This window comes from Castanea sativa, chromosome 1, assembly GCF_040712315.1.
Source record: "Castanea sativa cultivar Marrone di Chiusa Pesio chromosome 1, ASM4071231v1".
NCBI lineage: Eukaryota > Viridiplantae > Streptophyta > Magnoliopsida > Fagales > Fagaceae > Castanea > Castanea sativa.
The window spans coordinates 91,678,448-91,694,755 of NC_134013.1; the positions used below are offsets into that span (position 1 = coordinate 91,678,448).

Sequence of the window (16,308 nt, forward strand, 5' to 3'; positions counted from 1 at the left end):
AGATTGTAAAATTTTTATAAAATTAAAAATCAATGATTGTGTTATTAATAAATTATTTAAATTGTAAATTTTTGTAATTTAAAATTATGCATAAAATATAAGCTTATAGGTCATATAGTAAATAATATCCGATTGGTAAAAAATTTTGACATGAGTATTAAAAGCGTAAAGATTCTAAAAAACGTGTAATCCAACAATTAGATTTTCAGAATATGTAATAATGTTAACAATATTAAGTAAGGTTGTATTCTTAGGCACTACAACTAATTTTGTAATTAAATTTTGTTCATTTTTAAATTAATCATGTAAAATTTTCAAATATAATATATGTCTTATAAACCGCCATGAAGTGGAACGGAAGAAATAGCTTCAAATCTAGACTTTGTTCATCACATGGGCACCAGTCTTGCCCAACTTTGAATGGGATGATTAAAACTCATTCCCAAAAGCAAATGAGACAAAGATGGGATGAGGGTTAAATATTTGCTTTGAATTAGGTTAAGACAGGTTAGGTATATTGGGGACCTTGACATGATTATATATATAGTATGATTTTTTGTCTCTAAACTTTGAGTTTTTAATATCTTTTTCTGTTGAATTATTGAATTTATAGTATTTATATTTTAAGATTTGAAGTGTTTATGGTCTTTAATTATTGTATTTTTATGGTTTGAGATGTTTTTGTAACATTGAAACCTGATTTTTTAAGTGTTTTATGAGTTATAATTTAATGTATATAATTTAAATCAAATTTCAATAAATTATAAAAATAATTACATATATATTTTTTATGATGATGACTGAGTGTATGTCATGCTAGTCAGCTGCCCGCTTCTCGTATAGCAGGGATGTGTATTAATTTTAAAGTAGATTAGCGCAAGTTCAACTTTTAAAGTAGCAGATCAAGTTGGATGGCAAGTTGAGTCTTTTTTAAACAGCCATAACCCAACCTAACCCACCTAGATATATATTCATCTCTTTTTACACTTGATCTCATTTTAATATGAAAAATGAATAATACTTTCCCAACATATTTATAAGCATACATAGTGACATAGATATAGTACCCAAAAATATTTTTAAAGAAAAAAGTTAGAAAGTTCTCATAGTTAAAGACCTATGTATTTTGATATATGGAAACATGAGTCAAATCCTAAATTTTTTCCAATGATTTAAAGATGAAATATAACTTCTTAAATTTCTCTGTAATTAGTAAAATAATTTTTAAAGTTTGTATATTCTATATAACTAAAGCTAACTTACCCAATTTGCCTAGTCGAAACCGTCAAAATTTTCAACCGATCAACTGTTTTTGGAGGTTGATGGGTTGGTGCCTATTTCAAAAATTTACAACCTATTAATGGCAAATTGGTTAAAAAATTTCCCCTTAACTTGTCCAATCTAATACATGCATAGTCCTACTGTATAGTACCACTCAAATCCTCTAGAAGTAAGAAGATCCTCAAAGAGGATAGAGATGTTTGAAACTTCATTCTGAGATTAAGAGCTTAGATTTTGGAGGAAATGCTTAAATATTTCAAAGAATCAAAGTGGAAACTAATTTTTTAAGGTGGATACATCTTATTCCATTTTTAATCAATTTTTTGAACCAACCTTTCAATGACGATTCAATTTCCTTAACAAACCAAAAACATAATCATTTTGCTATATATATTATTAACAAGCTAGGAATATTCTCCACAGTATAAAAAAATAAAATTATATCATCAATTTCAATTACAAATTCTGATTCTTTGCCATGTGAAAACAACATCTCCTATCCAATATAAAGCACGTAGCTCAACATTCAAAATGTAAAAAAGCACACACTCAATGAGGCTCTATCTTTGAAGTTGGAAAAGCCCCACTGTACTCAAACTCAAAGGTCTCATTGTAGTAAGGATGTCCAGAATTCCCCTTACTTACCTCATAACTGTCTGAAGTAGATGTAGATTCAGCATTGGGGTTCAAACCAGCTATCTGCATTATGTTCTCAATCCCTTTGACCACATCACCCATTGCAGGCCTATTAGCTCCTGATTCTTCAACACACCTCATTGCCAAGTCCACGAACTTCTCTAATCCTTTCAGTGATGTTTGCAAACCAATGGCGGGGTCAAGAATTTCATGAAGGTTGTATAATGCTTTTGTTTTATCCATTGCCATCTGCACCACTCTGACAATGTATTTCCCCCGTTCAATTGGCATTCTTGCAGTTACCAGCTCCAACATTACCACTCCATAGCTATATACATCACTCTTTTCAGTCAACTGTTGGGTCATGTAATACTCAGGATCCAAGTAGCCCTAAACCATAATAGAAAATCAACTCTCAGTGCTAGAATTTGATGCAATGCCATTTAATTCAAAATGATCTCAAGGCTTGAATGCACATCCTTAGTCATAGGAAATCATGTGTGCTGTTTGTAAAGAAAAATTTAAATTCTAGACACATGCATATGACTATATGGTCCAACAAGATATGGTAAGAAGCTACCTATGAAGAAAGACTTGGTGACGGGACAATTTTTTGCAAGCATCTTGATCCAATTCTTCCATTACCAAATGTAATTAGATTATAAGCTCCTAATGCTTATTTTCTCATTACAAATCACATGGTAGAGAACACAAATAAATGTTTTGACTGAGTTTATAATAAACCACAGTTGTCCTCCATCATTCTTATTTTCTTGTTCATTTTTATAGAAACGCATTAATTACTACAGTAGAGGTTAAAAGGATTTTCCACTAACCATTGTGCCCTTCACTTGAGTGGTGACGTGATCCCTTTCATCATCAACCATGGGTATAGAGAGACCAAAATCAGCAACTTTTGCATTTATGCGCTCATCAAGCAAAATGTTGGTTGATTTAATGTCCCTGTGTATAATAGGAGGGTTGGCAAGTTCATGAAGATAGGCCAGTCCTCTTGCTGCACCTAGGGCTACTTTTAGTCTCCTCATCCAATCCAACTTAATTCCTGACTTCCCTGCATAAGCAACAGCTACCTCATTTAATCTTTATGAAGAATTATATTAGCATTCTCTACTAGCTAATTTACATTAATTGTCTGGAAAGAAGCAATCAGAAGGTGAGGGAAGCATTATAACACAATGATGGTGAATCCTCCGAGGTTGTCACTGGATGAACACTACTGAAATATAACAGATTTATTAATTTCATCTTATTGTGTGGTTTGCTTTATTTCTTTTGCAAGTAGATACAGGAAATATGGCTTCCCTACTAGTGCTTTAATGGTGAGTATAGTATAAATTCTTGTTAGAGTTAGTCTTGTTATTTCTTATTTTAGCTTGCTATTATTTACATTAATGTAAGAGTATTCTTGTATTCTTGCTATATCACTCTACTATTAATATGTGCTAACGTTGGGCATGTTTGATGTGTATGCTCTAGCTTGAGAGGGAGTGTTGGAGTTTCCTTGTTTATATTAGCGTAGGGGTATTCTTGTAATCGTTCCATATCACTCTAATATGACCATTTTTTACAACTTAATTGCGCTAATAAACAAAAGAGTTCCATGTTGTTATTTTTTTTAATAAAGTAACGCACATGAAGTGTCAAACAGTACCAGAATTCATATAAAGGAGGTGAGGCATTGGATGGAAGTACCTGAGAGGCTATCCTTCAAAGTACCATTTGGAACAAACTCATATACAAGCATTTGTTCACCTTGATCGAAACAAAAACCAACAAGGCTAACCAGATTCTTATGATGAACCCTTGATAGAAGTTCAATCTCAGTTTTGAACTCATGCCCACCTTGCAAAGATTCTTTCTGGGCTCATTTGATGGCAATCGGTTGACCAGTGGGAAGAGTTCCCCAATAAACCTGTAGAAATGTTGACAGATTAGACATTTTGTTTTTATTTTGAGGCAGGCATAGTTCAGAAATATTGTGAAAAGCTTAAGAACCTTTATTAACAAGAAATAAATTAATGGGAGAACAAGGAAAATTTTGGAAAGGAAATTAAGCATTTGAAGTGCCAGAAGAACAAAACAAATTGCATGATTATAAAATATTTCTTGTTATAGAACTTGAAGAATCTTCTGATATATTGTCAAAAATTAAGCAAACTATTAATATACTGACAAGAGTAGTCATAATCAAACCTTCCCATAACCACCAGATCCAATAGAATTTTCTTCAGAAAACTTGTTGGTGTACTTCTTAAGCTCTTCAAAGGAGAAGCATCTTGCTCCTTTTAATTGAGGAATGCCACCACTGCCACCATTTGAATCCCACTGTGCTGCATTTGTATGGAATGAAAGTGATAATATACCCTTAAAATTTAATATTAACAACTCTGAAGTGCCAAGTTACATCATAGCTATCTTACAAAAAGGATTCAATTGCTCGGAAGCTCTTTCTGCTCTTCTCTTTTGGTGGAAAGCATAGACCCCTGCAAGGAGTAATAATAGAAGCAGGACAGTGCCACCAACTGTTGCTCCAATTATAACGCCTATACTCAAAGACTTTTTGGTTTCTGTAGAAACATAAAAAATGGCACGAAAGAGGGAGAGCAAGAGAGAGAGATTGGTCATAATAATATCAAGCTAACATTGTGACAATTTTTGTTTTAGAGATGCATCACAATAAGACAAATCCAATATTGGAAGTACTACTTTCTATTTAAATGTGAATTTGAAGTTACCTGCATACCAATCATATGGAACAAGATCAGGTAAAAAATAGTAAGGTCCAAAATCATCTGGGGGCTTAAAACTCTGATTGCTGAGCACAAACCCAACCTGAGAAAGTCCTGTTCGATTGAAAGAACCTTGGCCAGACGGGAAGATTTGTAGTCTTATTTTAAAGTCCTCAGAATCGTCTTTGAATGGGTTACTGAGGGAGACCGAATTTACAGGCAGTTTTTCAAAAGATTTCATAAGATACGCCTCAAGATCTCTGTAGTAACTTGAGTCTCCCAAGTTTGAGATGGAAGTTGCTCTGAAAACTAGAATTCCACTGTATGGATAAGCGCATAAACAGTTGGGGCTGGAAACTTGACCTGAACTGCAGGAAATAGGCTGACAATTATTTGGAGGAGTCGAGTATGATGAACCATTATTTGGTTGGGTGCAGTAACTCTTTAGTCTCTCGCATATTGGGTTGTTCGCAAGTCTGCAGATAATAAAGGACAATTAGCCCAATGATGTCAGACCTTTAAAATCAATTAAAAATAAATATCATGGATATTTGACTTCCAATAAATGATAAAATAGTTATTTCTTCAACAATGCATTTAAAAAATAAACAACCAAAGTAACTGATTATGGCTTACCTCAATTCCTTATTGTACCCTCCAGTGATTTCTGTGTATTCAGAAATCGAATTGTTCTGTAGATCAATGAGTTGCAATTGCGTGCTATAAGTGGTGCTAATATTTAAGGAACCACTGAGTTGGTTGTTCTTTAATAATCTGTCCCCACATGTCAGATCAGTCACACAATTTGTTTAGTTGTATGTGTGTGTATAGCTAGACAGATTTCATTGTGTTTGAACCTATGGAAATTATATGTTTGATTCACATTGAAATCAGTGCTACTTGAGATCAAGCTGATACTCACACAGTCTGTAAATTGCGAAGGCTGAATAAGGAAACAGGAACTTCTCCTCGAAGTTGCGTGTTTTCCATCTCTCTGCCAATAAAAGATTTAAAGGTTGAAATCAATACTGAAGAATTTAAACCTTTTCCCTGTTTGAAAGTTTCCTGAATATATTCACACACACATGCAAACCCAAGAGAGAGAGAGAGAGAGAGAAGAGCACCACCAATTTCACATGCAGGGCCATACGGCCATCCCCAAACCAGAAGAGAACAATGAAAACTCTTAAATATACCCTAACAAACCCAAATTCTTGCACAAGAAGCATTATGGTCTGTCCTGAGAACTTAATTGACAAGACTGGATATGGGACCTACTAAGTCAAATTTACAGGGAGATGGAAGACTAGAAGTGTAAACAACACAAAAAGAATGACCAGAATATATACTATTGATGGTAAGGTATTAACAGAAATCCAACTAAATGTTTCACTTCAATAATCTATCAATTGAAAAGAATCTAGATGCTTTTGCGCAAAGAGTTTAAAGCTATTGACAGAGCCAATAGCTTTTTCTGGAAAGGTAACTATTGAACCCAAAGAAATTTAGAAGAAGACCATTAGCAACCATCCTTTATACAATATAGACTAGCAAAATCATGTCCATGAGTTGTGCAGACACCAGATTGATTCTATAGTGCTATTGATTTTGTTGGACCTGATTGATCATGTTTGATAATGATTGTTGCTTTTAGAGACATTTGATTGCTATTTGATTTTAATTCCCTATTATGTAATCTCATCATGAGTTTATTTTCTTTTCATGTTTGATGTAACTTAGAAGGACCAAAGTTCATTATTATAGATAGTTGATCATGGATTAATGAAATTTGGATTTGAAGGTTTTTTTTCCCCCCCAATGCTTGGAGGTGATTCCAAGAAGGCACAGGTGCTGATTCCTAAGCTCCTATCATTCTTGAATGCTTGATGTTGATGCCATGCAACTTTTGGTGATGATTCTTGGATTCAATTTCACAGTTTTCCTCACTTGGTGTTGATTCCAAGTAAACCCTAGGTGCCAAATCCTAGGTCCTATCCATTTTTTTATTCTTCTCTTTGTTTCTCAAACACAAAGTCCCATTTTTAAAGTTCATTGTCCTACATCAAAATAGTAATGGATATTGTTTGAGAAATATGTGCAGTAGATGATATATGATATAATCAAAATCTACTAATTTGCCATCTACTAATTTGCCATAAATTAGAAATCGCTACACATGAGAACAAAGTAGGCCAAGTTGTCTTCAGTTCATCCAAACACACAGCAAGGACTAACGACTGTCCTGGCAAGGACACATTGTACTTAAACAAGGGGAGCAAAGAATGGTAAATTTGTAAGAGAAGACATCATAAGGTCTAATATAAACAATGATATATTAGACAAAGCAGAATGAGCAACCGTAAATATTTCAAAAATGTGTTTATACATACATACATACATATATATGTATATATATATATATGTGTGTGTGTGTGCGCGCGCGTGCGCGTGCGCGCGTGTGTGTATATATATATACTGTGATACTCCAAATTGTGCGGATTTGATTAGATTGGATTGGATTGTTTTGAGTGTAGGTTATGCGGATGTGTGCTGAGTCCCACATCAGGTGTTACTAGATGGATCTTGGGTATAAGTGATTGTGAGGATTGTGCAACTTGACTATTCATTTTTGTCATCAGTTACAATGGTCTGACAATGCTCATTAACCCCTGCACCACAATTTAAATTCAATCTCAAGTAATATTAACGCAGCTTACAAATAGTTGAGGGAATTCATGCCAGTAAGGTTGGGAATCGGACCAGACAGGTTATTGTTGGACAAGTACCTGAAAATAGAGCACCAAAAGCTCTCTTTGTAAAGTGAAAATTCTCACATAAGATGATATAAATAATTTCGTTAAACAAGTATAAATGCTGCATTTGGTGTGTCAGTATTTTTTGCTTACAGTTGGCTAACATTTACAAGATTGTTGAGGTTCGAAGGCATGGGTCCTGTTATTGAATTCCTATCAAAGCGGCTGTAATGAAAACAAGATATTCAGTACAATAACTAGAAAAAGTTCACAGCTAGCAACAATCTTGGTCTGAAATCACTTGATTATGTGAGCTAGATACTCACATCACCTCCAAAGTCCGCACAAGTCCAAGGGTACTTGGAATCATGCCAGTGAGTTTATTGCTTCGAAGAATCCTGCAAGAAATATATACAATGGCAGTAGGAAGGTATGACTAAATTGACTGTGTTTTGCTATACAATTGAGAATATCAAAATGAAGCTTTTTTCTTAGATTCCATGTCCAAGACCTTCAAGCTGACAGCATTAGAGCAAAAAATGATGCAGAGGCAAAATTCAGAAAATTAAAAACAAAGACGTGAACCAAAGAGAGTCCATTATACATATATTTCAAACATCATTAATATGCAGTCTTTATTGAAGCTTGCTACCTAGCTGAAAGTAAACCAATAGAACTTACAAATGTATTAGAATCATTGATGAGTTGAAAAGTTCAGGTGGAATGTTTCCTGAGAGCTTATTATTTTCCAGATGACTGTAGATGATGAAAATATTTTAGATCATCGTTAAGTGGAAAACACAAAGTAAACAGCTTGAAACAGAGAAATGACATACAAGTGTTTTGCTTTAAGTAGCATATCAAGACCAGGTGCAGTCGCATTAGAAACTGGTAGGTGTCCTTCAAGCTGGTTATTGGCGAGATCAAGCCAGTAAAGTTGGGAAAGAGAACCAATAGAAGCTGGAATTGGTCCATTGAAGCTATTATTATTTAGAGATCTGCAATTCATAGCAAATGAAAAGTTCCAGAATTCAGTGTATGTTGGCCTAAAAGCGAAACTGCCTCAAATTGTGATTTAGAAGAAAAAATAGACCCTTTATCCGGAAAATCATTGTCTACTAAATGGAGGAAAACTAAAGAGCTGTAAGTACTTTCATTGCATTTGATATTCCATTTAAACGATAAGAATACAAAGTCAAAATTCTTACAGAATTGTTAGCAGCTTTAGGTTTCCTATTGAGTCTGGAATTAAGCCAGAGAAACTGCAACCAATCAAGTTTCTAGTGTACAGAAAAAGCAACAGGTTAATTGTAGGGATCTAAAACACAAGTTGAGTATGAGCTAATCCTTTGACAAAAATTGATAATATCTTACAGGATTTCAAGTTTACTTAAATTCCCAATTGAATTTGGAAGTTGTCCTGTTATGTTTTTGTTGTAGGATAGATCCCTATACGAAAAAAGCTGATCATCAGGAATGAATTTACAGAAGACTAACTGAAGAAGCGACTAATGAAATACTGCAACAAATAATGAGAAATTGAATTAATCTAATTATGAAATAAAACAAAATAAAACTTCTGATTCAGTATTGTTATAATGATAATCCCTTGAAATGTTTGGTCTCTGGGATGCATCTCTCTTAAATAAAGAGCGCCTCCCCCGACATGAGAAATTTGTTGCTTCAGATGTGAGCACTGAATCTTAATACATGCGAGTACTGAAAATCTACAAAAATAGATGGTAGATTTTCAGTACTTGCATGTGTTAATATTATCATGACAAAAAGGAGTGGCTAAGTGCAAATAGATGACGTACAAAATCTGTAACTCTGACAACTGCGAGATTTCGCTAGTTAGCTTCCCTGACAAACCCATGCTTATTAATATTCTGACAGAAAGAACACACACATTAGTATGAAAAACTGGACAGAATTGAAACCTTCAAAAAAAAAAAAAGTATTTAAGGGTGCAATTTACATGGAGGTCACACGTAAATTAGTGCAATCAATCAATTCCCAACTGCCACCACAAGGATCAGCTCCCACCCAAGATGTTGGTGTGTTCTGCAAATCATTTTTGAAAGACAGTAGACCTTGATCTGCACCAGAAATTGTTAGATAGTTTTAATGATTGAATCACCAGAAAAAAAAAAAAAAAAAAAAAAAAAAAAAAAAAAAGCAATTAGAATTTTTAGACAGAACCATTCAAGGATGAAGTATATTATTATTTGTATTGATAAAGTTGCACTCACACATGTAAATAGTGAACCTTGAACTTATAATCTCATCCTCCATCTCATTCTGATAGGATGAGGATTTGTCATTTGCTTATAATCTCATCCTCCATCTCATTCTAATAGCTAGAGGATTTGTCATTTGAGCTAAAGCTCATATGCCAGTATTATATTGAATATATATATAAACCAAGAGAAAGATTATGACTAGCTTTATCTCCTTTAAGGGAAAGTAATGTTCAGGTATAATTACACTACTGTAATTTCAGCAACCCAATAACAAAAAAGAAAGCACTGTCCAGGAGCTAATTTTCTTGTCAGGGTTGACTATGTATTTCCCAGTTCCAAGTGCTGAGAATTAACCTTACCAAAGCCATTAAATACACCATCATATCACCATTAACCAAAAAAAAAAAAAACAAGGGCTGAGTAACTTGGATCAAACTTGACTTGATAGCTCTAATGTCATTCAAACTACTGAATACTAACAAAGAATTGTGCCCCCTAAAGATGAGGTTTCCATACACAATATTACAATATGCAATTAATGCCTTCAAGGCACATAGGGTAACTCTCCAAAGCAATGATCTGTAATTTTCAGTCTGGAGATCATTGATAATCACTAACAGAAACAGCAATCATCCCTGTTTTGTGGAGAAATATGGAAAAAGAATTCCCAAAAACAAACAAAAAACTCGAAAGAAAGCTTGTTTTTTATGTTGTTAAGAGAAAATTCAGCCCAAGTTAATCAAATTATTGTCCAAGGGTCACTTTATTGGATGAGTTCTTCTGTCTGCTCAAATTATTAAATTGTAGAAATTTTGAATCTCAAAATTACAAAAAAAAATATTCCATGTTCTCTCAGCAATCAAATAAATTTGGGTCATACTGGAAAAAAAAACAGAACAAAAAAAAAAAAGAGGAAGAAGAAGAACAGAAACCAGAAATGTTGATTTATGAATGGCCAAATAACAGGCAAAATGTATTGTTATTCTCTTATTTGTATGGCTAAGGAGAAACAAGAGGTGCTAAGCAAGAAACCTAATGAAAAACTTGATTAACAAACGATGAAAAGCGGCATAGTAATTAAAGTGGACTTACAGTCATTTATGTCACCGTTGGCTGTCACTGCAATAACCAAATATTGCATGAAAAGCAGCAGCAGCTGAAACAGCTGAGTGCTTTGACCCATTAAGCTTCAAAACCACAGAATTCTTGGAAGAAAGTTTTGCTGGGTAAGAAAATGATTGAAGGGTTTCAAATGAAGCCCATCTGATAGCACCAACTAAAAAAAGAAATCAATACAAAGGCAAAAGCTCTATAATCAAACCTACGACAGTATCAACTATCAACCTCTTGCACAGATTTCCAACCAGCTTACTGATATTTTTTATATAGATTAGATAACTCTAGCTGGATACTAAATGAAGGACCACTTGCCATTATCATATATTTCGGAAATTGCTTTTCTTGCCTTCGCGGGATGAAAAATCAATTAGTAGTTCGGTAAGATTCATTTAAAGAAAGGGCTGAGTGTGTAAAGTCTATTGAACCCCTATAGGCTGTCTATTTTGAACACTTCCAAGTTCGAAGAAAGAGGCAGTAAATAGATAATTTGGGTTTGAAGAATAGTATAAAAAAACCACAAAATGTCATTTTCGCAGAAAGATTCAAACAAAGCAAGTAGTACGGTGTTGTCCTTGTCCTATTGATTAAGGCAAAAGATTGAAGTTAAATATGAGGAATGATGATAATAACAATAATTGAAAGTTGTGCCAGAGCAAAACCTGAGGTGACAGATGAAATATTAGTTTATATTTTGAAAAAAAAAAAAAAAAACAAGAGATTCGTACAGGTATAAGAGAAGTGGTTAAGGTGCGTTTGAATGTTTAAGCGCTTGGCTTGGCATTTTTTAAAATGAGTCCAACGATTAAAACATAATAGTATAATAATGGAACAAGAAATGGCCGGCCTGCAAATCAGGATAAGCAGCTGTGTGTGAACGTTGTGTCGCAATTTTCAAATGTTGGGGTCATTGGACTTGGAGAGCTGGGGAGTACATGTCCTGCACAAGAGGACAATGACACTTGGTGTTAGTGATTTGACCAAATTGTGAAATTGTCAACTGTCAAGGGTGGTTGAGTTGGGAAAACTCAATGGGGAATCATTTTAGTGGTCTGACCTTTGACAAACCATTTGTGGTAATTAAACAATTTTTTACAAGTAGAGGGCTGCCTGCCATGTAATAATATAATATGGAGTCTCACTCCCAGATGGCTGTTTCTATTCATATCAAATCCCGATATTTTTCATAATTATTGACATGTAAGGTAGAGTAATACATCAATATACTTAAAGATTTCCTCTATTTGATAAAATAAAATAAATTTTTTTTTATTTTAGACTATTACTTTTACAAAACATCCACGTCAATTTATCTATTATACATCTTTTTTTTTTAATTATTCTCCTCACTTTTTCTATTATTTCTCACCTACCCCACCTGCCCAATACTCATCATTTGCATCTGTCTGTAGAATTCTTTTGTCTGTTCCTGGAATCTGCAAAGGGGGGGTTTTTCTTCCTCTTCTTCAGCATCTTCTTCTTTCTTCTTCTTCTCCTTCTCCTTCTTCTTTTTTCAATTTCGGTTTGATTATTTATATGAATTTGTATATGGGTTTGATGAATTTGGATCTAGATTTAGAACGATTTTGATGATTTTGTGGTGTGTCCGTGATGATTTTGGGTTGGGTTTCCCGGTGAGTTTTGATTGATTTTGAGTTGGGTTTTCTAGTGGGTTTGTCTTGATTTTGAGTTGGGTTTTCTAATTACTTTTTCTGTTGATTTTGGGTTAATTTTCTGTGCTAGGTTGTGGTGTTTAGTGGTTATTTTTTGCTTCCTTCTTCCTATTCTGCCGCGCTAGGTTGTCGTAGACGTTGGGAAGCTGCTGACTATTGTAGAGGAGAGAGAAAAATTAAATAAATAAATCATCTGCACAATAAACATTAATCATGCATATATAAACAGTTCCTATTCATTGCAAGTCTGTTGTGTATATTTGCACATTTTTATAAAGACTGATATGGGTATTTTTTGGGTTAAAATGTGCAAAATTGAGCATTTTTTGCATTTTACACATTTTTTGCAATCACTGATGTGGTTGCTCTAATGTTGGAATTGATCCATAATTAATATATATATATATATATATATATATATATATATATATATATATATATATATATGGGAAAAAAAAGGGCACTATGGAGGCAGCACTATGTGACTAAATGCTAAAAAAAGCACTTTGGTGGGCAAGACTTGCAGGAAAAGGGCCATATCTTGAAGTGATTGATAAAAGCTTTGGTGGGCAAGACTTTTACACATGGTGCAATTCTAACAAGCTTCCGAGTATTCTCATTAAGAATGCTAAATGCTATAATTACTAAATTTTAGTATCAAATTTGTAAAAAACACCAAAACAAAAGGTTACAACAAACATGCTAAACTTAAAAAAAAATACAATCTGAGCTACAATGAGCTTTCATCTTTGAAAGCTAACTGTAGCTCCAATCTTAAAAAAAGAGTTATTATTATTTTAATGCTTGTGGTGGAAAAGGTGATTTGTGTAATTTTTTATTATTATTTTAATAAGTAGTTTATATTATTTTAAACGAAATAGTATAAAAATAGAATCTTTGATGTTAGATATATTGTACAATGAGTTGTTAAAATTGATAAAGTGGCTTTTTGAGATATTAAATGCTTAATTTTTTGAGATCCTTGACGAGAATGCTCTCCAAAGAATGTGATATATGGGAGAATGATCATTTAGATGGGTTGACTTTCACTTAACATATAGAAAATTGCACATAATTCATAATTTCATAGCAACTTACCAAGCTTCTAAGTGACAGTCCCCCATGAACAGGTTGTTCAAATCTTTGAATGGTAAGATGATGATGGCTTGAAAAAGAGAGAGATTGAGGAGCACTTTCTTTGGTCACTGCACATAAGCACCACATATTTGTTTTGACCTTTGAATATTCTATAGAACGTTGCAATTTATTCTTGCAAGCCCTTTGAAGCCAAAACTAGCAGCCCGAATGGTCCAAGACATGTAATGTAATATTAGAGTTCACTCATTAAATTCATAATAAAGTCTACCTTAGGCTCCGTTCGGGAGTTCATAAGGGAATGGAATGGAATGGTCATTAAAGAAATGGAATGGAATAGAATGGATTTAGTAGGGAAAGAAATGGAATGGAATGGAATTAAAAAATCTTGATTTGATGTTTTAAAGTAAAGGAAAGGAATGGAATGGAATGGAATGTAAGTAATATTGTTTAGAAGTGACATTGGAAGGAATAGAATGGAATGGAATTATTTTATAATAACATTACTATTATACCCCTCATTTTAAAGTACATAAAAGATTATTCTAGTTTAGGGGGGAAAATTTTATTGTTGCTAAAAATCAAGTTCTGTATATTTCTAAGTTGTAAAGCAATTAACGCATCACATATTTATTTTCAACAAAATAAACATCGTCTAAAAATGCAAACTATTATCTCACACTTGTAATGAGTCTTGTCAAAACAAGACCAAATAACAAAATAAAGCAAATCTAAAATTGGCAAAGAAATCTCACACTTTTTTTAATTTTTAGGCCTAGATATCAGTGTCAATAGGACACATTTACGCTCATGATCTGGGCAACTAAAAAACATTTTCTTATACATTGGATTTTCCATAAAAAATATGTAGGCCTCAGTCTTTGATATTGGATCCAAGTCCAATATGCCCAAAGCTGCATGAATTTCTGCTCCATATGACTTTGAAAAACACTTTGTCATAACCTCAGTCGCCCTATCAATTGCCATTGATACATTATTAAATGAATGGAAAATTACATTCCTAAGTTCATCATCTTCTACTAGTCTTCTTTTCTTGCTTTTAGAAGACACTGCATCTTATGATGACACTCGAGAACGTACAATGTTAATTTATGGTGACCTCTGGTCATCTTCGACTTCAAAATTCTCCAAAGAAACTTCATTTTGGGATACCAAATTATCAATCTCATCAATAATGGTCGATGCAGCATACCTAACACGTTTCTCTTTTGCAGTTTCAGCATAATCACCTTTTGCTCTATCTTTAGCCCAAAGTTGTGCCATCTTAGAGTAGTTGGGCATAGGTGTTGTCATCCACTTCTTGGTTGCAAGTTTAGACTGTTACAAACAAAGGAAAATGTTAATACAACAAATATATAATTATGTACTATAAAATTAAACTAACAAAAAATGGGAATTTACCGCTATGAGTGGTTCCCAAACTTCTGGTTCAACTGTCCGTATATTTAAAGAATCATTCCATCCAAAACCACTCAATCCATATTTAAATATGTTATAGCATTCATGAAAATTCTTTTTCAGTGTCTTTTGTCAATTTTTCAACTTATCCTTGTTAATCTTCATGTGAAATTTTTTGACCAACTCTTTCACCATGTCATTATATGTCTTAGAGGTAAAAGTTTCATTAACTCTACCACCTATGATCACTTGATGTAAAAAACCATCCACTAAAGCATCATCCATAACACTATTCCATTGTACTTCTTTGCTTGGGTCTCTACCATTCTTCTTTGATATCTTGCCCATGCTATAATTAATAGGACAAAAAACACAAATAAAATAATGTGTAGATATTGATATTAATGATCAAGAGATAGAGAGTAATATCAAACTGAAAAGGGAAATTTGCAAAACATTTAGGTCTAAGTGATTTAAATATAACAATCTTAAACAACATTATAACAATAAACCCAAAAGCTATCACATTCGGACATAGTTTTGCCACATGGCTGATGCTATAAAATCTCTTATAATATCTCCTTGCCTAGCATTTTCATCATCTTCTCTTGGAGTGGGGGCCACATGTCCACGATGAGAATGTAAAACCTCTTCATCAACTTCAACAATAAGCCTTTCATCAGGATCGACACCCATTAAATAGTTATGAAATATACAACATGATAAAATGATTTCATTTTGTGTGTCAACATAATAAGTAGGCTCTATAGTACTTGCTATGATAGGAAATCTTTTTTTCAGTACATCAAATGCTCTTTTAATGGCATTGCGTATTAATACATGTCACAAATCAAACAATTCTTTAGTATTTTCAGGGGGACAAATAGAGTATTCTTTTAAATGGTAACGCATTCCCTTATAAGGTGCAATCAGACGACTTCTATTCATGTATCCCACATCAACAAGATAATATTTACCTAATAAATAATAACAATCATTAATTATATACTACAAATTTTTTAATTATAAAGAATACACCCTAATACGTATTTGAATTAAATTTACCTTGTGAAATTTTCAAGTTATCATTTCTAGTTAAAGCACTCTTTATTATTCTCGAATCTGAAGTAGTTCCTTCCCAACCTGGTAATACGTATGTACATTTTAAATCAAATGAGCATGCCGCCAACACATTTTGTGCTGTGTAACCTTTTCTACCCTGATATCTTGGTGCATCCTCATTAGACACTTTGACACGAACATGTGTTCCATCAAGTGCCCCAATACAATTGTGAGATTAACATTATCTCTCAAAAACATTTACCTTAAAATATATTTGTAC

General features: G+C 33.3%; 1 pseudogene; it reads right to left on the reverse strand.

Annotated features, from left to right (window-relative positions):
- Positions 1-1,632: 1,632 nt before the first annotated feature.
- On the reverse strand, positions 1,633-10,978 carry LOC142620696 (leucine-rich repeat receptor protein kinase HPCA1-like; annotated as a pseudogene).
- Between the last annotated feature and the right edge of the window lie 5,330 nt (positions 10,979-16,308).